This window comes from Odocoileus virginianus, chromosome 6 (genome assembly GCF_023699985.2).
Source record: "Odocoileus virginianus isolate 20LAN1187 ecotype Illinois chromosome 6, Ovbor_1.2, whole genome shotgun sequence".
NCBI classification, from domain to species: Eukaryota; Metazoa; Chordata; class Mammalia; order Artiodactyla; family Cervidae; genus Odocoileus; species Odocoileus virginianus.
Window position 1 is genome coordinate 55,564,406 of NC_069679.1, and position 23,532 is coordinate 55,587,937.

A 23,532-nucleotide genomic window follows, 5' to 3' on the forward strand; every position below is an offset into this window, starting at 1 on the left:
GGCGGGAAGAGAAGGGGACAACAAAGGATGAGATGGTTGGATGGCATCACTGACTCAATGGACATGAATTTGAGTAAATTCCAGGAGTTGGTGATGGATGTGGAGGCCTGGCATGCTGCAGTCAATGGGGTCACAAAGAGTCGGACACGACTGAGTGACTGAACTAAACTGAAGTTTTCCATTGAGTAATTTGTTGATGGATATTTGGGTTGCTCTAGTTTTAAGCTATTATGAATAAAGTGGCTGTAAACAATATTGTACAAGTCTTTTTGTGGGCATGCTTTATTTATCTTAGAGAAATATAAATATGGATTTTTTAAAATACTGAGTTCTAATTAACATAGTATTAGTTTCAAGTGTACAGTATAGTGACTCAATATTTTATACATTGTAGAATGATCACTACAATAAATCCAGCTACCATCAATCACCATACAAAATTGTTATATAATATTATTTACTATATTCTGTGATGTTTGTTTTATAGTTGAAAATTTTTACCTCTTCACCTATGTGGTCCATTCCCCCCACTCCTTCTCTTGACAACCAACAGTTTGTTCTCTGTATTTATGAGTCTGTTTCTGTTTGTTTATTCACTTGTTTTGGTTTTTTTAGATTACACATATAAATGAAATTATATGGTATTTGTTTTTCTGTCTGATTTATTTCACTTGGCATATTACCCTCCAGGTCTATCCATGTTGCCACAAATGACAAGATTTCATTCCTTTTTAATGGCTGAGTAATATTCCATTGTACAAATGTATATCACATCTTACTATACCCACTCAACGATCAATGGACATTTAGGTTGCTTCCATATCTTGGCTATTGTAAATTAGCTACATATTGCCATGGACATAGTGGTAGGGCTTCCCTGGTGGCTCAGTGGTGAAGTATTCACCTGCCAAGCAGGAGATATGGGTTCAATCCCTGGGTCAGGAAGATACCTGGAGAAGGAAATGGCAACCCGCTTCAGTATTCTTGCCTGGAAAAATCCCATGGACAGAGGAGCCTGACAGACTACAGTCCATGGGATTGCTAAGAGTCAGACATGATTTAGTGACTAAACAACAACAGCAAACATAGGCATACCTATCTTTTCAAATTATGTTTTCATTTTCTTCAAATAAATACCCATAAGTGAAATTGTTAGATCATATGGTAGTTCTATTTTTAGTTTTTTGAGGGAACTCTGTACAATTTTCCATAGTGACTACAATAATTTACATTTCAACTAATAATGCAAAAGTGTTCCGTATTCTCTACATACTTGCCAACACTTGTTATTTCTTATATTTTTGATAATAGCCATTCCAACAGGTGTGAGGAGGTAGTTCTCTGTGGTTTTGATTTGTATGTCCCTGATGATAGGAGTGCTAAACACCTTTTCATGCGCCTATTGGTCATCTGTATGTCTTCTTTGGAAAAATATCTATTCATATCTTCTTGTTTAATCAGGTTATTTATTTATTTTTTTTTGATGTTGACTTGTGATTCCTTTATATATTTTGGCTATCAATCCCATTTTGGTTTATCTTTTGCAAGTATCTTCTTCCATTCATTAGGTTGCCGTTTTGTTTTGTTGGTTTCTTTCACTCTGCAGATTTTTAGTTTGATGAAATCCTCTTTATTTTTTGTTTTTATTAACCTTACCTGAGGAGACATATTCAAAAAACATTGCTAAGAAGAAAGTCAAAAAGGTTACTACCCATGTTTTCTTCTAGGACTTTTGTGGTTTCAAGTTTTGCATTGAAATGTTTAATCCATTCTGAGTTTATTTATTTATTTCCATGTTTTGGCCACACCATGTGGCATGTGGAATCTTAGCTCCTGGCCAGGAATTGAACCTGTAACCCCTGGGTTGGAAGCACAGAATTTTAACCACTGTACCATCAGGTGAGTCCCATTCTGAGTTTATTTTCTTATATGGTGTAAGAAAGTGGCCCAATTTCACTTTTTTGCAAGTAGTTTTCCACTTTCCACAACACCGTTTATTGAGACTATCATTTCCCCATTATTGTTCTACACTCCTCATTCTTGCCTCCCTTATAAATTAATTGTCCATATAAGCACGGATTTGTTTCTGGGCTCTCTATTCTGTTCGATTGATCTATGTGTCTGGTTTTGTGCCAGTATCATACTATTTTGATTACTGTAACTTTGTAGTATAATTTCCAGTCTAGGAGTGTGATGCCTCCAGCTTTATTTTTCTTTTTTAAGTTTGCTTTGGCTGCCTTTTAATTATGAATAAAGTTTCTATAAACATTCTTTTACAAGTCTGTCTGTGAGCATGTTTTATTTATCTTGGGGAAATAGAGATGTGCTATTTCTGAGTCATTCTGGATATACTTAACTTTATAAAAAATTGCCAAGCAGCCTTCGAAAAGTGGTTGTACCATTTTACACCCTCACTAATGATGTTTAAGAGCTCCCGTTGTTCCACATGCTTGCCAATGTTCCGAGTTACCGCTATTTAATTTTAACCCTTCTAGTGGGTATAAAATTGTATTTCATCCTCATTTTGTATTTCCCCAGGAACTACTGATGACGAGCATTTCTTCATGCATTTATTGACTACTTTTGTATCTTATTTTTTCAAATTCCTGTTCGAGTCTTTTGCCTATGCTTTTAAAATGGAAGGTTATCTTTTAAAATTTAATTGTCTTTTTAGTATTCAATTATAGAAGTTTTATCTATTCTGAGTCCAAGTTTTTTTTTTTTCCAGATATATGTATTTTTGATAATTTTCCCTTTTTTAAAAGGTTAACTTTTTAAAATAACAAACCTTTAATTTTAGAATCACTTTAGATTAACAGAAAAATTACAAAGATAGTAAGGTGAGTTCTCATATGCCCCACATCCATTTCCCCCTGTTATGTTAGTACGGTATATTTGTTACAATTAGTGAAATGATACTGATACATTATTATTAACTAAAGTCTGTTAACTAAAGTCCATATTTTATTCATATTTCCTTAGTTTTTATCCACTGGTCTTTTTCTGTTCCAAGATAGTATATTACATTTGGTCATCATGTCGCATTAGACTCCTTAAACTATAGCAGCTTCTCAGACTTTTCCTTATTTTTGGTAACCTTGACAATCTTGAGGAGTACTGGTCAGGTATTTTGTAGAATGACCCTTAAATAGGAATTTGTCTGATGTTTTCTGTATACTTGGACTGAGATTATGGCTTTGGGAAAAATACCATAGAGGTGAAGTACCTTTCACATCATATCACATCGAGTATATAATATCAACATGACTTATTACTGTTAATGTCAACCTTGATTATTTGGTTGAGGTAGTGCTTGTCAGATTTCTCCAGTGTAAAATTACTCTCTTTCCCCCGTTCCGTACTATACTCCTTGGAAGGCAGTATGAGCAGACCACACTTAAGGACTGGGAAGTTATGCTTCTTGAATACAAACTATGAACATAAACTGTTTGAAACTATTCTACATGGGAAATTTGTCTCTTCTCCCCAGTTATTTATTTAGGCAATCATTTACCTTAGAACTTGTGGTCATTTATTTTATGCTTTGGGTTATATGCTAATACTAACTTTATTTTGCTGCTCACATTGTTATAATTTCAGCCATTGGTAGCCTTTTCAGTTTGTTCCTCCATCACCTGGAACACGTCCCCATTGTTGAGGGTTTTTGTCTGTCGTTTGTCTGTTTTTGTTTGTTCTAGTATTACTTTACTTTCTGACTCTACAAGATGCCCTATGCGTGTGTATTCAGTCACTCCGTCATGTCTGACTCTGTGCGACTCTTGCGGACGGTAGCCCGTCAGTCTCCTTTGTCCATGGAATTTTCCAGGCAAGAATACTAGAGTGGGTTGCTATTTCCTTCTCCAGGGGATCTTCCCGACCCAGGGATTAAACCTGTGTCTCTTGCATTGGCAGGCAGATTCTTTACCACTGAGCCAACTGGGAAGCCCATAAGATGCTCCACATTCATCTTATATTTTCCTTGCCCACTGCTGGAATCAACCATTTCTGTAAGGAGCACTGTTTCCTCTGACTGGAGCATTGTGCTAGAAACCAAGATCTGGGCAGTAGTTATACTCTTTGCTACTAGGGAGTTTCTCAGGTGATGGAATGAAGGAATATACCTGTCTAGACTAACATATATATATACATATCTATAAGTATTTCTATATATAAACATCTGTATATATTAAGCTAATCATGAGTTCATGCTGATGTCTCCAACCCTAATCCATCACCACATGGATCATTCTAGCCTCCTCCCCTTGCTTATCTGTAACCTCCCACCCTTACAGTAGAAAACCTGGCTCTGTTGGTTGCCTTTGCGTTTTCTTAGCATCATTGGTGAGCAGAGGGTTTAAGTTTGATGAAGTCTAATTTATAAATTTTTTCTTTTATCCTTAATGCTTTGTTTCCTCTCTGAGAACTCTTTGCCTAACACAAGGTCATAAAGTTTTCTCCTATGTTTTCTTCTCAAAACTTGATAGTTTCTAAGCTCTGATGCTTAGATATGTGATTCATCTTGAATTAAATTGTGTGTGGTATCTCCAATCTTTTCTCACTTTTTAAATACATTGTCCAACATCATATATAAATAAAATTTGTACGTATGGCTATTTGTGGAAAAGTTCCCCCTGCAAAAGCCTTGGGTTATATTTTGGAGTTAACTAAAACTAAAACATTTTAGTACCTTACGGCATATAAAGCAAAACATGACATATGGAAGGATGCAGCCATTGCGTGTTCAATCCCTTTAGCAGCAAGCGTGAGACTGGCAGCCTTGGTGAGAACAATTTCAGCTAAAGGATGGTAGCATAAACCATACGGCAATGATGCAGCTTCAGTGGAAATGACTGAAGGCTTCCTTGAGAGCTCAGTTGGTAAAGAATCCACCTGCAATGCAGAAGACCCCAGTTCAATTCCTGGGTTGGGAGATCCCTTAGAGAAGGGATAGGCTACCCTCTCCAGTATTCTTGGGCTTCCCTTGTGGCTCAGCTGGTAAAGAATCTGTCTGCAATGCGGGAGACCCGGATTTGATCCCTGGGTTGGGAAGATCCCCTGGAGAAAGGAAAGGCTACCCACTTCAGTATTCTAGCCTACTGAAACACACACAGAGGGTATAACAGAAGGATTAGTCATTTTAGTGATGGAAAGGATTTTGAAGATTAGTGACTTGTCCAGAATCTTACAGCTAACTAAGTAGCAGAGTCAGAACTCAAACCAAGGTATTTTCATCTTCCTGGTTGGAAACACAACTTGTTTAATGTTGATTTGAGAATGGAAAAGAGCATAGGCTTTGGAGTCAAATGGATGAATTTTAAAGTTGTCACTTCACATTGGGCAAGTTTTCTGCACTTCTCTGAATCTCCATTTCCTAATCTATCTCTTAGGAAAATATTGGGAAAATTAAACAAAATAATGAATTCCAATTCTGCTTCCTACCAAGATGCTGGCAAAGTAAAGTTACTAGCTCCTTTCCCCAAGATTAATCTCAAAGGAGCTACAGAGAGAGAGAGAGTGAGCAAGAGAAAAGCAAAGTTGGCTGCCAAACACCCAAATACCATGGAAATAAAAATTTCTGGGACCATATGGTTGTTCTGAACTGGTGTTTATGGGACAATGCATACAGCATGGGGCAGGACACAGTGGAGGATAAAATCAGAGAGAAATTGTTTGGCTTTTGCATCATCTCTATTCTCTTGGAGCAAACTGCACCTGCTTCTATATAGCAGCAGATACAGAGAGAAAAATAGAAATAGAAATCTTAACATAAGCAAATACCTTTGAAATATTTGTTGTTATTTAAAAACTGCAACCAAAGGAAAAAGAAAACATATATTTAAATTAAGCTAGAATGAAACTGTCTAGATAGTAATAAGATGTGGAAGTTTGAAGTAAAGGAAAAACAAGTGATATGAGGATGTCATAAAATTCTTGTCCACTATATAATTTTTTAAGTAGAAAACACAGGAAAAAGTGAGATAAATTGAAATTGCAAATTAAGGTGACAAAAAGTTATAAATATATCAATAATTACAGTAAGTATAAATGGAGTAAACAAGGCAGAAGATGGTTGGGATTTTGGAAATCCAGATGTATTCTGTTTAAAAGACATATTCACAAAGCAACACATGGATATTAAGAATGAAAAATAAAAGGATGGTATATACTACATCAGGCTTCCCTGGTGGCAGTTGGTAGAGAATCCGCTTGCAATGCAGGAGACATGGGTTCAGTCCCTGGGTTGGGAAGATCTCCTGGAGAAGGAAATGGCAACCCACTCCAGTATTTTTGCCTGGAAAATCCCATGGACTCCTGAGTCTGGCAGGGGGTCCATGGGGGTCCCTAGAGTCAGATACAGCTTAGCAACTAAGCCACCGCCACCACCACTGCCACATATATTATGTCATGCAAAAACTAACTAGTAGAAAGCTGGTACATTGTTAAGAATGGAGAAGATCATGGTGGACTGATAAAAGATTCTGTTCACCAAGCTAGAGCAGCGTTGAGACACGCATAAAAAAAAGCGAAAGTGTTAGTCAGTCAGTCTTGTCCAACTCTTTGTGACCTCAGGGACTGTAGCCTCTGTCCATGAGATTCTCCAGGCAAGAATACTGGAGTGGGTCATCATTGCTTTCTCCAGGGGACCTTCCTGACCCAGGGATCAAACTCAGGTCTCCTGCATTGGAGCCAGATTCTTTATTCTCTAAAATCAACCAAGTTAAAACAATTCTTTTTAAAAATTAAAATAGATAAAACTCTAGCAAAACTAATTCAGAAAGAAAAATATTATCATGAATGAGGATACACAAAGGGGACTATACATACTATTTATTACCGTGTAACAAGTTGTCCTTAAATATGTAGCATACAGTGACAACCATATTACTTGTTATTGATTCCATGGACCAGGAATTCCAGCAGATATCCATGGGAAAGTTCATCTTTGCTTCATGTCTGTGGTTACAGCTGAGATGGCTTGGTTAGGTGCTGGCAAGGATGGATGGAGTCTCTCTTTTCATTCTCTCATCTTGCTTTCCCCATAGAGCAAGAGGCTTCAAGATGGTCTTGCCCACCTGTGTGGGGTCTTGTTGCTGACCATCAACTGGAGTCATCCTTTCTACATGGTTATTCTCTTATTTTCCAGCACATTCTTCATTTGGTCTCTTTCTCCAGCAGACAGTTTTGGACTTCTGTACATGGCAGCTAAATTCCTTCTCAGCAAATGTAGAAGACTTCTTAAGATCAAGGTTTTGAAGTCCAAGAATGTCACTTATACCTTATTCTACTGGTCAAAGCAAGTCACAAGGCCAGCCCAGATTCAAGGAGGTTCAATCTTATGGGAAGGGTAGCAAAGTCATGTTCACAGGAGAGTGGACACAGGGAGGAACAATTCATTGGGAGCCAGTTTTAGCAATCTCTAGAGAGACATAATTACAGATAAAGTTCTAAAAAAGACAAGAAGAGAATACCATTAAGACCAATATGCCAATTTTGAGAACTTAGATTAATGAATAAATTCAATAGAAAGCTTAAATATTCCTATAACCAATTAAAGAAGTGAAAACTGTGATTACATATGTTCCTATTAAGAAAACAGCAGGCCCAAATGGTTTTACAGATAAGTTCCATCTAACAGATTCCTCCCCCAACTCAGTTCATGGTAAATTCAATAAAAGGAAGGAAGCTTGCATAAAAAATGCCATTTTCCTTACTAAAAATAAAATCAATAACCTGCAATTTTCCCACTGTAAGTGGTGGCAGTAACTACATTTCTCTGAAATATATAAACTTTTTAGGATCTTTAGCCCACATGGTGAGTCCATTGATTACTTGTAACTGAAACAAGCCTGGTTTATGTTCAAACAGGACTTTATTTTAAATGCCAGGGTATTATGAAGGAAAATGCCTGTCATACTGTATTTCTTAAAACATTTTCTGTTCTAGAGAAGGCCTGCACAGTTCTAGTTTCTTAGTAAAAGAGCCATTTCTTCCTGGGGTATGTGAGATAACTCATTCAGAGAAGGCCATCTAAATGGAGATGTGGCTTTACTCTTTCAATAGCAACATATTTTCAGACAACATAACAACCTCAATAATTAAGAAAAATGTACATATATAGTGAGCAGAGAGGGGTTCAGGTGTGTAGTATCATCTCATTTCATTACAGTAAAATGGGAAAATTCCTGGCTAAGAGTTAAAGCTGGATTTCAGTCTTAAACCATACCAGGATTCCATGCCTTCACTGCTAAGGGCCTGGATTCAATCCCTGGTTGGGGAACTAAGATTCTACATGCAGTGGGGCATGGCTAAAAAAAAAGCATAGGACAATGATTGCAAATCTTAGACATGTTCATGTTTATTTTGGGGAAATGGTGGCTAAAAACTTTAGTTCTCCCACATGCAAACCACGGGAATGATATCTATCTACAAGCATACTTGATAGAGTTGTGTTAAGGATGAAATGAAAATAATACATGTGACAATGTTCCAAAAACTGTAAAGTCTGTATACATGAAATCTGATGTTGTTGTTAAAGTACTTTTAATTGGGAAAAAGAGGGAAATGATATTTACAAGTGACAGTCAATTTATGCTATTTTTTGAAAATTACTTATTAGGCTCTTCTGATAGAGGTCTTTGGAAAATATATGTTTCCTAACAGTTGTTGTCCGGGGGTAATTGTCCCTTTTAACAAATTCAAAAATCATGCTGGTAGTTTCAACAAATACAATAGGAATGGAAGAAGACAGTGAACCTCTGGAACAGAAGAAATTATTGGACTTCTATGGAATTTTATTTATCTATGTAATATTTAGGCACTTCTAGGTTAAACTACATAATGGAATTAGCCAAGGCAGCAAGTTCTTTTAGTTGAGATTTTTGCTATCAGGAGAACACATTCTTCCCAGTTTCAGAAACATTTTTAAGTAAATAAGTACAAGTCTGCAAAATTCTTGTCCTTTCTATAAACTTAAACTTTGCAACACTTATGATATATTCAATATAAAATAATGTTGACCTAAATTCAGAATGGTATCTTAGTGCTGAAAATTAATGAATAAGCAATTATTGTAATTGTAGAAACCCTAAAATAAAAAACTGTCAAGAGGTTGTGGAAAAGAGTCACAGTGCCACTTAAAAATATATCAAAATTCTATTAGTATGTATTCTAGGGTAAATGAATATGCATAGAAGAAGGAATGCTGTAAATAAATTGGTAGTTTTCTGTGTGGCAGGCAGAATTATTTTTAACTGGTGACACTCTAAATTAATATAATTGGGGGGGAAGCATTTTGGCAGTACGTACCAAGAGCCACAAAATCTTCAGAGCCTTTTTGACCCTAAAATGCCACATCTGATGGTTTACCACAAAATCATGCCTAAAGACATTCACCTGTTCCCTGAGAATGAAAAACCGGAAGCTATTTAAATGTCAACAATAGAGGAATGTAGTGATTAAGAGTCTAATCTACATGATGGCTTATTATGCAATCACTAAAAAATGTAACTGTGAAAGCCAAACAACCACATAGAAAAATGCAGAGGGTAATTCCCTAGCAGTCCAATGGTCAAGATTTTGTGCTTTCACTGTCAAGGGCCTGGGTTCAATCCCTGGTTGGGGAACTAAGATCCCACATGCTGATCACTTAATCAGCTACTGCTTATTGAATGCCTTCTATTATGATTAAACTAAAATTACTGAAATTTTAATGAAGACTAATAACCTCTGAATGTTGTACTGTTTTCAGTTTTTAAAAATGATACTGGGTTTTTTTATTTTTTACTTTTGAATGAGTACAGTCTTAGTTGGATACTGATGAATTGTGCCCTCCATAAGAACCTCCATTCTTCTAAGAAGAGGATTCTGTTTCTATCTGGAGCAATAGCATTATCAATGAGGCTTTAAAAAAAACTCACATAAGGAAAAAAACTGAATGAAATGGGAAAGTACCATCAAAGTAAAATGTTTTAAAAGAAAGCAGAATACAAGTTATAATATTGTTTTAATCCAGTTTTAGAAAGTAAAAATATTTATATCTAATTATAGTAATTGCTAATAGTTAATACGATCTTGCTTCCCTGGTAGCTCAGCTGGTAATGAATCCACCTGCAATGCAGGAAACCCCTGTTCGATCCCTGGGTTGGGAAGATCCCCTGGAGAAGGGAACAGTTACCCACTCCAATATTCTGGTCTGGAGAATTCCATGGACTGTATGGTCCACTCACAAAGAGTCAGACACGACTGAATAACTTTCACTTTCTTTCTTTTGTGCCAGACAGTGTCCTGAAAGTGCTTTACCCATTTAATCCTCACAAGAACATAATAAAGTAGTTAAGGTTAGGAAACTGAGATACAGAGAGTGTAAGTCATTTGCCTTAAGTAACCTCCTCTAGATCACACATAGAAAGTAAACAAAAAACATTTGGAGGAAACATAAAAATATTACTAATTCTTAGGTCTAGAGAATAGATAATTTTCATTTTCTTCTTTGGTTATATATTTTCCTATTTTTTTCTACAATGAACCTATATTGTATTGTAATCACAGTGTTTAAAAATAAAATCTTCAAGTTTTAGAATCCATAAAATTGCTCAAAATATAGTAAGTGGAGTGCTAAAAGTCAATATATTTCAATGAGCATGCAAAGAGCATTAGCATTGACTATTTGATGACTTTTCCTTGTAGCTTGAATGGGGAAGTGAGTTTACTTAGGAAATGCATAGACAAAATCAGGATGTTCCTTTCAGTGAGTGTAAAACACCTTAGGATTACAGTTGGAGCCTATTTCATGCATATATCCTCCCATGGGAATATACACTATTTTAATTTTGCACAAAACTTCTCCAGAATGAATCTAATGTGTATGTATTAATCCAGTTCTGATCTAAAGAAAGAGCATTGCAGAATCAGCAGGACTGCTATATGGTAGCTGGCTTTCTACTTTAAGTCCCCACTATAAACAACCACTGCTGGCCCCTATCTAAAGGAATAGCACTTCTTTGTGTGTGTGTGTGTTTTATTTTTAATTGAAGGATAATTGCTTTACAATATTGTGTTAGTTTCTGCGGTACATCAGCATGAATCAGTCATACGCATACATATGTCCCCTCCCTCTTGAACTTCCCTCCCACCTCCCACCCCATCCCACCCCTCTAGGTTGTCACAGAGCACTGGATTTGAGCTCCCAGCATCATACAGCAAATTCCCATTGGCTATTCTGTTTTCTGTATGGTAAGGTATATGTTTTGGAAAAGGAAATGGCAACCCACTCCAGTATTCTTGCCTAGAGAATCCCGTGGACAGAGGAAGCTGGTGGGCTGCTGGCCATAGGGCTGCACAGAGTCGGATACGACTGAAGCGACTTAGCATGCATGCATGCATTGGAGAAGGAAATGGCAGCCCACTCCAGTGTTCTTGCCTGGAGAATCCCAGGGACAGAGAAGCCTGGTGGGCTGCCGAGTGCGGGGTCGCACAGAGTCAGACACGACTAAAGCGACTTCGCACCAGCAGCAGCAAGGTATAGGTTTCTGTGCTACTCCCTTAATTCATCCCACCCTCTCCTTCCCCCGCTGTGTCCACAAGTCTGTTCTCTATGTCTGTGTCTCCACTGGGGATACCACTTCTTAATGCCTTGACTATTTGGCTATATTTGAATCCACATCTCTCTGACTTCAGTGTTTATGCTCTTTCTGGAATACCAGGCTGCTTCTCAAAATACCATACCATACAGTTTCTTTTTGACTTCTTCTTCTTCTTCTTTTTAATATTTAGCTTTATTTATTTATTTGGCTGCACTGGGTCTTAGGGCTTCCCTGGTGGCTCATTGGTAAAGAATCTGCCTGCAATGCAGAGCCGCAAGAAAGTAAGCTTGATCCCTGGGTCGGGAAAATCCCCTGGAGGAAGGCATGGCAACCCACTTCAGTATTCTTGCCTGGAGAATCCCATGGACAGAGGAGCCTGGCAGGCTACAGTCCATGGGGTCACAAAAGAGTCAGACATGACTTAGCAACCAAACAACAAGAAAATTTCAATGAAAATCTACAATCAAAATTGAGATCTGCTATACTGGATTTTGAAACCTTGGTGTAAAAACAGAGCGTAAGGTGTCTAACATTATTTATATTGATTCTGTATTGAAATAATATTTTAGATAAATTGTGGATCCATTGAGTTAAAATATACTACTAAATTTAATTTCACCACAGTTTTTTCCTCTTAAGCCCAGGTGCATCTTGTTGACTTAAAGGTTGACTCCAGGGTATCCCAGTGGAACAGCTGGGGGCTGCTGAATGGGAGAATCCCATCTGCTCCTCAAGAAAGGCCAAACAGTGCCACGAGCTGGAGGGGGCTGGCATGAGATCCTGCCCACCTCCCCGTAGCCCCGAAGCAGGACACTGGCTAGTCCTGGCACTCCCACTGTACAGGTAGCCCACTGGTACCATTGCCTGAGGGGCCCTTTAGTGGGTCTCTTTCTGCAGGGCCAGTGGACCAAACTTAAGTCTCCAACCTTACTGAAAAATATTTAAAGTATCCCTTCCCTTCCCCCCATGGACAGAGGAGCCTGACAGGCTATAGTCCATAGGGTTGCAAAAGTCCAACAAGCCTATGCTCCTGAGCATGAGCCAGACCCTCCCCCCACCTGAAATTCACAAAATAATAATACCCTGAACGCTGGAGAAATGATTCTGGCAGCAGCCATGCTGCCTAATGGCCACCTCCTGCATGCTGGGCCCTCTGGACACGGCCCATGGCTTCATGGCCCTCTGGCTTCAAGGACCCAGGCTGAGAGTGAGGCCGACTGCTGGTCTGTGAGGCTGGCCTCAGAGCAGGCACAGCTCTGCTTGTCCCACCAAGGCCTGGCCACTCACCAGTTTCTTTTTAAGGTGGCTAATAGAAATATTTAAATGGTGTATGTGGCTCTATCACATTTCTACTGGAAAATGCTGTCATAGTTTATGAGAAACTTGGCCGTTTTAAATATCAAGGAGAATGGAATGTCTCACTCCCTGTGAGTTACTTCGACACAGGGAAGCAACCTCAATTTCCAACCCAGAGCTTCAGAAAAGAGGTAAATGGTAGTTTCCAAAGAAATAGTTGATCGGACTCGAATATTCCTAATAGAACTTTGAAAAATGTCTCCAGCTGGAGGAGGCCAAGGCCGTGTAAACAGTGTTTCTCCCCAGGCGATACAGCTCCTTTCCTTTGGAATGATCAACTGCATTTTTACCAGCATCCAAAAGAAAGACCGCTTTTAATTATAATACTGAGAAATAAAATGCAAGACACATTGCTATCAAAAATAATTAGGAACGACAAAATTAGCATTAGATGGTCACAACTATAAACTGGCAAAGTCTTTCTGGAAAACAAGCATAAGAGATGTTTCGCAATCAGTCTTACTTGCTTAAGTGTGGGTAATATGCTGTCGTGTGTGACTCTTTGCAGCCCCATGCACTGGGGCCTGGCAGGTTCCTCTGCCCATGGAATTTTCCAAGCAAGAATACTGGAGCGGGGTGCCATTTCCTACTCCAGGGGATCTTGCCAATCCAGGGATCCAAATCACATCTCTTGTATCTCCTGCATTGGCAGGTGGATTCTTTACCAGTGGCACCGCCTGGCTAGCCTGTAAGGGTGGGTAAAATTTCACTTTATTCTTTACACTGTAAGCCATTGCTTTGGATCAGTGTTTTCCACCAGATGCCATTTTGAAATTAAAAAAAAAAACAACTCATTCAAACTTTTCTTATTCTAATTATTGCTGCTTTTTGCCAACAATTAATTAAAATTTATTGATAATTCTTTACTCAGAAACTGTCTGAGAAAACATAACAGAAATGCACTTAATAGGCTGATTGAAAATTTTATTTGTAGATGCTTTATATAAAGTGACAAATATTTCATTTTTTATGGTGATTTGAACTCATAAAATATGATTAAAAACACTTTTAAAATAAGCTCTGTAGAATTTAAGCACACATCTCCAAAATCATATCTGAAAATATGTAAATACAGAGCTGACAGACTGCAAAGATTTCAAATTTCATTGACAAAGTCTGGAAGGAAATGCAAAATTGTGTGCACTTCTTTTTTATTTTAATTTCTAACTAGTGTTATAACAATAGCTTTTGTACAATAAATAATAGCTTTAAAATTCGTGTAAATAGCTGAATCTATGTCCCTGAGGATCTGACTAAATGTTCAATTTTTTAGTTATTTAAAATAAAATATCTTTCTTAAAAAGAAAATGGTTTAATTAATTGCTGCATAACTTATTATGTTTTATACATTACAAATCATTCTATTCTCATTAGCTATTTAAGCTATTTTGTTTGCTGTTGTAAATAATCCTTTAGTTAGCACATATTAAAATATCAATTTTTGGTCAAATTTTTTCATATCACAAAATTGTTTCTTTATTTCCTAGTTTTTATAATGCGAGAGCAGAGTGGTGTAATTTTTAAAAACCATTTTTTTTAAGACTGAAAGAAGTAAAAATACCTGTCAAACAGTGCAAAATATATACATTTACCCCACCCCCCCCCACCTGTCACTCCCATCACTGTCATCTCCATCTGCATGTGATCCCTTTCAGTGTATTTAAATTCCCGATCACTTCTTAGGAGAGCATCTCAGATAGGGAATCAAATAACATAGAAATGATAGAAACAGTAATAATATCACATGTTGAATCTTAAAAAATCAAACTGGTGAATATGGCAAAAAAGAAGCAAACTCAGAGATACTGCTTTGTTAAAACTGAAGTTGAATAAAAATAAATGGGAAAAAAAAATTAAAAAAAAAAAAAAACTGAAGTTGAACGGTTCTATGAAGACCTACAAGACCTTTTAGAACTAACACCCAAAAAAGATGTCCTTTTAATTATAGGGAACTGGAATGCAAAAGTAGAAAGTCAAGAAACACCTGGAGTAACAGGCAAATTTGGCCTTGGAGTACGGAATGAAGCAGGGCAAATGCTAATAGAGTTTTGCCAAGAGAACACACTGGTCATAACAAACACCCTCTTCCAACAACACAAGAGAAGACTCTACACATGGACATCACCAGGTGGCCAACACCAAAATCAGATTGATTATATTCTTTGCAGCTAAAGATGGAGAAGCTCTATACAGTCAACAAAAACAAAGCCTGGAGCTGACTATGGCTCAGATCATGAACTCCTTATTGCCAAATTCAGACTTAAACTGAAGAGGGTAGGGATAACCACTAGACCATTCAGGTATGACCTAAATCAAATCCCTTATGAATATACAGTGGAAGTGAGAAATAGATTTAAGGGACTAGATCTGTTAGACAGAGAGCCTGATGAACTATGGACGGAGGTTCGTGACATTGTACAGGAGACAGGGCTCAAGACCATCCCCATGGAAAAGAAATGCAAAAAGGCAAAATGGTTGTCTGAGGAGGCCTTACAAATAGCTTTTAAAAGAAGAGAAGCAAAAAGCAAAGGAGAAAAGGAAAGATATTCCCATGTGAATGCAGAGTTCCAAAGAATAGCCAGGAGAGATAAGAAAGCCTTCCTCAGCAATCAATGCAAAGAAATAGAGGAAAACAACAAAATGGGAAAGACGAGAGATCTCTTTGAGAAAATTAGAGATACCAAGGGAACATTTCATGCAAAAATGGGCTCAATAAAGGATAGAAATGGTATGGACCTAACAGAAGCAGAAGATATTAAGAAGAGGTGGCAAGAATACACAGAAGAACTATACAAAAAAGATCTTCATGACCCAGATAATCACAATGGTGTGATCACTCACCTAGAGCCAGACATCATGGAATGCGAAGTCAAGTGGGCCTTAGAAAGCACCACTACGAACAAAGCTAGTGGATGTGATGGAATTCCAGTTGAGCTATTTCAAATCCTAAAAGATGATGCTGTGAAAGTGCTGCACTCAATATGCCAGCAAATTTGGAAAATTCAGCACTGGCCACAGGACTGGAAAAGGTCTGTTTTCATTCCAATCCCTAAGAAAGGCAATCCCAAAGAAGACTCAAACTACCGCACAATTGCACTCATCTCACACGCTAGTAAAGTAATGCTCAAAATTCTCCAAGCCAGGCTTCAGCAATACATGAACCGAGAACTTCCAGATGTTCAAGCTGGTCTTAGAAAAAGCAGAGGAACCAGAGATCAAATTGCCAACATTCTCTGGATCATCAAAAAAGCAAGAGAGTTCCATAAAAACATCTGTTTCTGCTTTGTTGACTATGCCAAAGCCTTCGACTGTGTGGATCACAATAAACTGTGGAAAATTCTGAAAGAGATGGGAATACCAGACCACCTGACCTGACTTTTGAGAAACCTGTATGCAGGTCAGGAAGCAACAGTTAGAACTGGACATGAAACAACAGACTGGTCCCAAGTAGGAAAAGAGGTACGTCAAGGCTGTATATTGTCACCCTGCTTATTTAACTTATATGCAGAGTACCTCATGAGAAACGCTGGGCTGGAAGAAGCACAAGCTGGAATTAAGATTGCCAAGAGAAATATCAATAACCTCAGATATGCATATGACACCACCCTTATGGCAGAGAGTGAAGAGGAACTAAAAAGCCTCTTGATGAAAGTGAAAGAGGAGAGTGAAAAAGTTGGCTTAAAGCTCAACATGCAGAAAACTAAGATCATGGCATCTGGTCACATCACCTCATGGGAAATAGATGGGGAGACAGTGGAAACAGTGTTAGACTTTATTTTTTGGGGCTCCAAGATCACTGCAGATGGTGACTGCAGCCATGAAATTAAAAGACACTTACTCCTTGGAAGGAAAGCTATGACCAACCTAGATAGCATATTAAAAAGCAGAGACATTACTCTGCCAACAAAGGTCCGTCTGGCCAAGGCTATGGTTTTTTCCAGTAGTCATGTATGGATGTGAGAGTTGGACTGTGAAGAAAGCTGAGCGCTGAAAAATTGATACTTTTGAACTATGGTGTTGGAGAAGACTCTTGAGAGTCCCTTGGACTGCAAGGAGATCCAACCAGTCCATCCTAAATGAGATCAGGCCTGGATGCTTATTGGAAGGACTGATGCTGAAGTTGAAACTCCAATACTTTGGCCACCTCATGCGAAGAGTTAACTCATTGGAAAAGACCCTGATGCTTGGAGGGATTGGGGGCAGGAGGAGAAGGGGACGACAGAAGATGAGATGGCTAGATGGCATTACCGACTCAATGGGCATGAGTTTGAGTGGACTCCGGGAGTTTGTGATGGACAGGGAGGCCTGGCGTGCTGTGATTCATGGGGTTGCAAAGAGTCGGACACGACTGAGTGACTGAACTGAACTGAACTGAACTGAACTGAGTGGTTACTTTGTTGGGGAAGGGGAAACATAAGCGTGGGGATGTGTGAGATACAAACTATTGGGTGTAAGATAGATTCAAGGATAGAACATGGGGAGTGTATCCAGTATTTTGTAATAACTGTAAATGGAAAGTAATCCTTAAAATTATCTAAAATTATTTTTGATTTTTAAAGAAATTCAAGAAACAATAAAGGAAACCATTGGTGGCAAAACAGAAAATTCAAATACTACATATATACAATATATATTCATATATATATACATATATAATAAATAGTTGCACAAAAGAAAACAAATGGAATAGGGTTGTTGTTGCATAGTTACTAAGTTGTGTCCTACTCTTTTGCGACCCCTTGGACTATAGCCCACCAAACTCCTCTGTCCATGGAATTTTCCAGTCAAGAATACTGGAGTGGGTTGCCATTTCCTTCTCCAGGGGACCTTCCCAACTCAGGGATTGAACTCAAGACTCCTGCTTGGCAGACAGATGCTTTACCACTGAGCCACCAGGGAAGCCCTGCAATGGGAAAACGTTTGCAATTAATATGTCAGATGAAAATTTGGTATCTAAGAGAACTGATAATACATTCTTTGGACAATAGCATCCAGTAGATAAGTAAGAATTTTATAAAGAAGAGAAATGAGAGCTAGACATGAAGGAATTTGCCCTGTTCCTGAAGGAATTTGCCCTGTGACATCTGTGCTGAGTCTATGTGCTTAACAACTATCATATCTTATACTTTTTTTTATTCAGGAATTTTGTGTATTTGTTATACGAAGTTTAGATTTCATGACTAAGTATATCATGTGATTTATATTGATAGAGAATGTATATATGAACTGTGATTTAACAGAGTGCTGGAAAATACTCTCTAAAATCATTCTACTGGATCAAAGGATGTAATCATATTTGTGACTTTGGTCACAAAAATGAATGATTTGAATGATTTCCTCCATTGAAAGACTGCATGCTCCTTCACATTGCTCTGTTAAAAGGAACTGTTGTTATTTTGTGTTAGTGTTTCCCTCTAATTGTTTTCCAAGTGTTTCTTTGGGGATAAATTATTTGTTCATCTATATAAAGCTAAGAAGATTTGTTTTTCAGTGTGGCTATTTTAGCATTGTTCATAATATGAGAAGGAATTTAATAGTGAATTTTTTAGAGTAAAGTCCTAGTACCCAAGGTATATTTTAGTGTGTGAGTTCTTTATTAAATTTATCTCATAAATATTAATCAGGTGATATGTTTAACAAAGTCTTATTTATTATTAGTTAATCTAATTTTTTAGAAAAGAATTGAATTACATAAAATTAAAATTAAAAAGTTAAAATGAAAATAAAGAAGTCTCCCTCCTCTTCCCAACTATCACTTCTCCTCAGCCCCTAATTTGATTTTCAGAAATCACCTCTGTTAACAGTTTCTGCTTCATATTTCTTCAAATTTTACAGAATCTATTGATATTCTACTATGAAAGATTAAGAATTTATCATGACCTACCTCCTTTATCATCTCTGGATTTTATTGCTTATTTTTTATATTTTTATTTTCTAGTGGCTGCCTTATTTACTTTAAATTACATATTTAAATAGTTAGGTCTTGATTTATCAAATTTAGTATGGCTTGGGTACCCTCAATGAAAAATGAGACTAATACCCTCCTTTCTACCTTTATCTACCTCTTAGTTTTTCTTAGTTGTAGTCATATGTGTCTGAATAATTCTACTTTCCCTTTCCCATTTCTCCATTCAAACAGGTAACAGGCTCTGAATTTTATCACTTGAGGGGAGGTATAAGACAGGGAGAGAAGCAGAATTAGCCTATAAAATTTGTTCTGGCTTTTGTTAATTCCACAGGCTTACTCTCACTGAAGAGTTTAGGATTTGAGGCAGGCAGCATGCTGACCTGGAGAAGCGGGAGATGGGAGAGGCTTCTCCCCCCTCCAAGAGGGTTGGGTGGTGGTGATAAGCTGTGTGAGACTCAAACCTGCTCCGTGGCGGAGTGCTGAGGAGCAGGCAAGGCTCAGACGAGGTAGCAGTGTCAGGTATCTGGGAAGGGAGGACCCTAGCACAGGATCCCAACCGCCGCCAAGAATCCCATTCCACACATGGGACCTGATGCACAGGAAACAATCACTTCCGGAGGCTCTCAGCCACCTGGACGTGCAGATGACTAATGACTGGAGCGTCCTCCTTCTCGCTGCTGCTTTGGTAGCTGTGTACTTTGATGGGACCCGGGAGGTCAGAGAAACCCTAAGAATATCTGTGTTTACCTTTCCCATCAATCAGAACTTATGGGGGAGGTAGGAAGACAAACAGAGTATTTTCAAGAGGTAAAAATTAAAGTCTAGACAGTAAAGTGATATTTCTTTCATACTTGAATGTGTTGCCTGAGATTTATCCCCTGCCATGTAATTTTTAAATTGTCATGATTTATGACTTGTATTTGTACCTCTGTAATATAATCATTAACTCTTCTGTGCTTTGGGCATTTTTTGATACCCCAAAGTGAAAACTAATAGATAGCACATATGCTGGTAAGTATTATTCATAGTGAACCAAATATTGTGCTTGGGCTAATTTAGAAGGAAACTGAGTCTTGTGACATTAAAAGTGTGCTGCTTAAATCTTTGCTTAATTTTTTCTGTTTCTGCTTAATTGCCACCGTGTTGTACAGCCTGATAATGTGGATTTCTATTTTTATGCAGAAGCGCTTCTTCAAGGAATTTTTTTCATGTATAGAATGTGAATGGTAAATTTTGAATTCCCAGATATCTTTATTTTGTCCTCATGCTTATTTAATAAAGTTAAACTTAATAAAATCTTCCCTTAGATCTTGGAAGGCATTATTTATATTTTATCCAGCCAGAGATTAAGGGATGTGAATTAAATTCTCTATTTCTTGTGTGTTTCCATTTCTCCTTATATCATCTATGATTTTTGCTTTATGAATATTGATACTATGTTCTTTGGTGCATAGATTTTATATCTCCATTGTAAATTTCCCCTTCAATACAGTAAAGTATCTTGTTTAATGGTTTTTTTGGCCCAAATTCTGAAGTTACTACAAATCTGGCTTTGACTTTTCTCTGAGGCCCCAAAAATCTCACCAGAAAGCATCTTTCATGAATTGCCCTGATGGTTGCTTCACAAACAGCTCCTCTCTTAGAATTTGCTGATGCTGAGCCTCTTAGAAAGAACCTGGCTTGCTTTTGGTGTCCTAAGATACAATTAATTCCCTTTTGATTTCTTTCACAAAATTCAAAACCATTTGCTTTCTATTTTCCAGGTAGTCCTCAAATTTTTTGGTACACTGATGATCCTCTAATCATTTTTTACTGATATAGTTTTGTGTTTTTAAAAAATATCTGTCATGGGAAAAAAAATCTGTCTTGAGATTCCCATGGCAGGTGGATGGGTGTGGGGTTAATCATGTGTCAGAGTCTACATCTTGACCTGGAATATTTCCTAGAGATTCTTAATAAACACCACATTTATAAGAATAAAACATTGTTCATTGTCTATACACTTTCCTCTTCCCTTCTCTATTCTTCAACATGCATTACATATGTACACAAAATCATTTAATTTATCATCTGTATACTTTTCCTTAGTATTCATTAAAATTCTCATTGTTTGAGTTCTTTTATTTCCCCACAAATGTAAACTATTAGAAAATGTGAAATACTGGAAAGAGCTAATTTTAATGAGGTATCACTAGTGAGCTTTCAAAAATTTCAGCATGCATTTTAAGACATGTTGCTGTTATATAGCCATTATAGAACACATAATTCCAAAGGGAATTATAGAATCTATAGTCAGAATATAGTATAGTAATTTTTAAAAGTGAATAAGTTCAAAGGTTTGCATAAATTACTTGTATATAATTTTTTTCTTATACTTTCTGTACATTGCCAGTTCTAATGAACTTTACAACTAGCAGCTGATAGTATTTGCAATAAATCATTTTTTTCTTTATATGCTAAATATACAAGGGCTTCCCAGGTGGCGCAGTGGTGAAGAATCTGCCTGCCAATGCAGGAGACATGGGTTTGATCCCTGGGTCAGGAAGATCCCTTGGAGTAGGAAATGGCAACCCACTCCAATATTCTTGCCTGGAAAACTTCATGGACCTGGCAAGATACAGACCATGGGGTCACAAAGAGTTGGACACAAATACACACGCAGAAAGTTATATATTTAATTTAATTATAAATATATGTGATGTCATTATCTACCTCATCTTAAATCCTCATCTTGGAAGGTAAATTCTTTTTCTTCTTTAATAGGAGCAATTAATTCACCTTCTTTGTTAGCTGCATCAGAATCTGTATTATCATTTTTCACTTTGGAAATTAATAGTTGGAGTCCTTCTTCAAAGGATCAGTTGCAGTACAGTAGACTTACCATGTGGTGGCATCCGAAAGCCCAGAAATCAGCATCACACAGACGTATCAGGCCTGGATCTAACAATTTAGGCAGATAGCTATCTTGTAGATAGCAACAAGAAACAGAGCTGTGAAACAGACATATTAAAAGATGTTAAAAATGTTCTGTAGCTTTATCGGAATTGTGGTTACACAGGTATGTGAAAGTGAAAGTCGCTCAGTCGTGTCCAACTCTTTGCGACCTGTGGACTAGTCCACAGAATTCTCCAGGCCAGAATACTGGAGTGGGTTGCCTTTCCCTTCTTCAGGGATCTTCCCAACCCAGGGATCGAACCCGGGTCTCCCGCATTGCAGGTGGATTCTTTACCAGCTGAGCCACAAGGGAAGCATATACATATGTAAAAATTCATCAAGCTATATATCTAATATTTGTGCATTTTACTATATGTATACTATACCTTGGACTTCTCAGGTGGCACTAGTAATAAAGATCCTGCCTGCCAATGCAGGAGACATTAGAGACCCGGGTTTGATCCCTCTGTCGTCCCCTTCTCCTCCTGCCCTCGATCTTTCCCAGCAAGCAGGGTCTTTTCAAATGAGTCAGCTCTTTGTATCAGGTGGCCAAAGTACTGGAGTTTCAGCTTCAGCATCAGTCCTTCCAATGAACACCCAGGACTGATCTCCTTTAGGGTGGACTGGTTGGATCTCCTTGCAGCCAAAGGGATTCTCAAGAGTCTTCTCCAACACCACAGTTCAAAAGCATCAATTCTTCAGCACTCTGCTTTCTTTATAGTCCAACTCTCACATCCATACATGACTACTGGAAAAACCATAGCCTTGACTAGATGGACCTTTGTTGGCAAAGTAATGTCTCTGATTTTTAATATGCTGATCTAGGTTGGTCATAACTTTCCTTCCAAGGAGTAAGTGTCTTTTAATTTCATGGCTGCAATCAACATCTGCAGTGATTTTGGAGCCCCCCAAAATAAAGTTTCTCACTGTTTCCCCATCTATTTGCCATGAAGTGATGGGGCCAGATGCCATGATCTTAGTTTTCTGAATGTTGAGCTTTAAGCCAACTTTTTCACTCTCCTCTTTCACTTTCATCAAGAGGCTTTTTAGTTCCTTTTCACTCTCTGCCATAAGGGTGGTGTCATCTGCATATCTGAGGTTATTGATATTTCTCCTGGCAATCTTGATTCCAGCTTGTGCTTCTTCCAGCCCAGCATTTCTTATGATGTACTCTGCATATAAGTTAAATAAGCAGGGTGACAATATACAGCCTTGACGTACCTCTTTCCTACTTGGAACCAGTCTGTTGTTTCATGTCCAGTTCTAACTGTTACTCCCTGACCTGTGTACAGATTCCTCAGGAGGCAGGTCAGGTGGTCTGGTATTCCCATCTCTTTCAGAATTTTCCACAACTTATTGTGATCCATACAGTCGAAGGCTTTGGCATAGTCACTAAAGCAGAAATAGATGTTTTCCTGGAACTCTCTTGCTTTTTTGATGATCCAGAGAATGGTCTCTGGTTCCTCTGCCTTTTCTAAGACCAGCTTGAACATCTGGAAGTTCTCGGTTCACGTATTGCTGAAGCCTGGCTTGGAGAATTTTGAGCATTACTTTACTAGCTTGTGAGATGAGTGCAATTGTGCGGTAGTTTGAGCATTCTTTGGGATTGCCTTTCTTTGGGATTGGAATGAAAACTGACCTTTTCCAGTCCTGTGGCCACTGCTGAATTTTCCAAATTTGCTGGCATATTGAGTGCAGCACTTTCACAGCATCATCCTTTAGGATTTGAAATAGCTCAACTGGAATTCCATC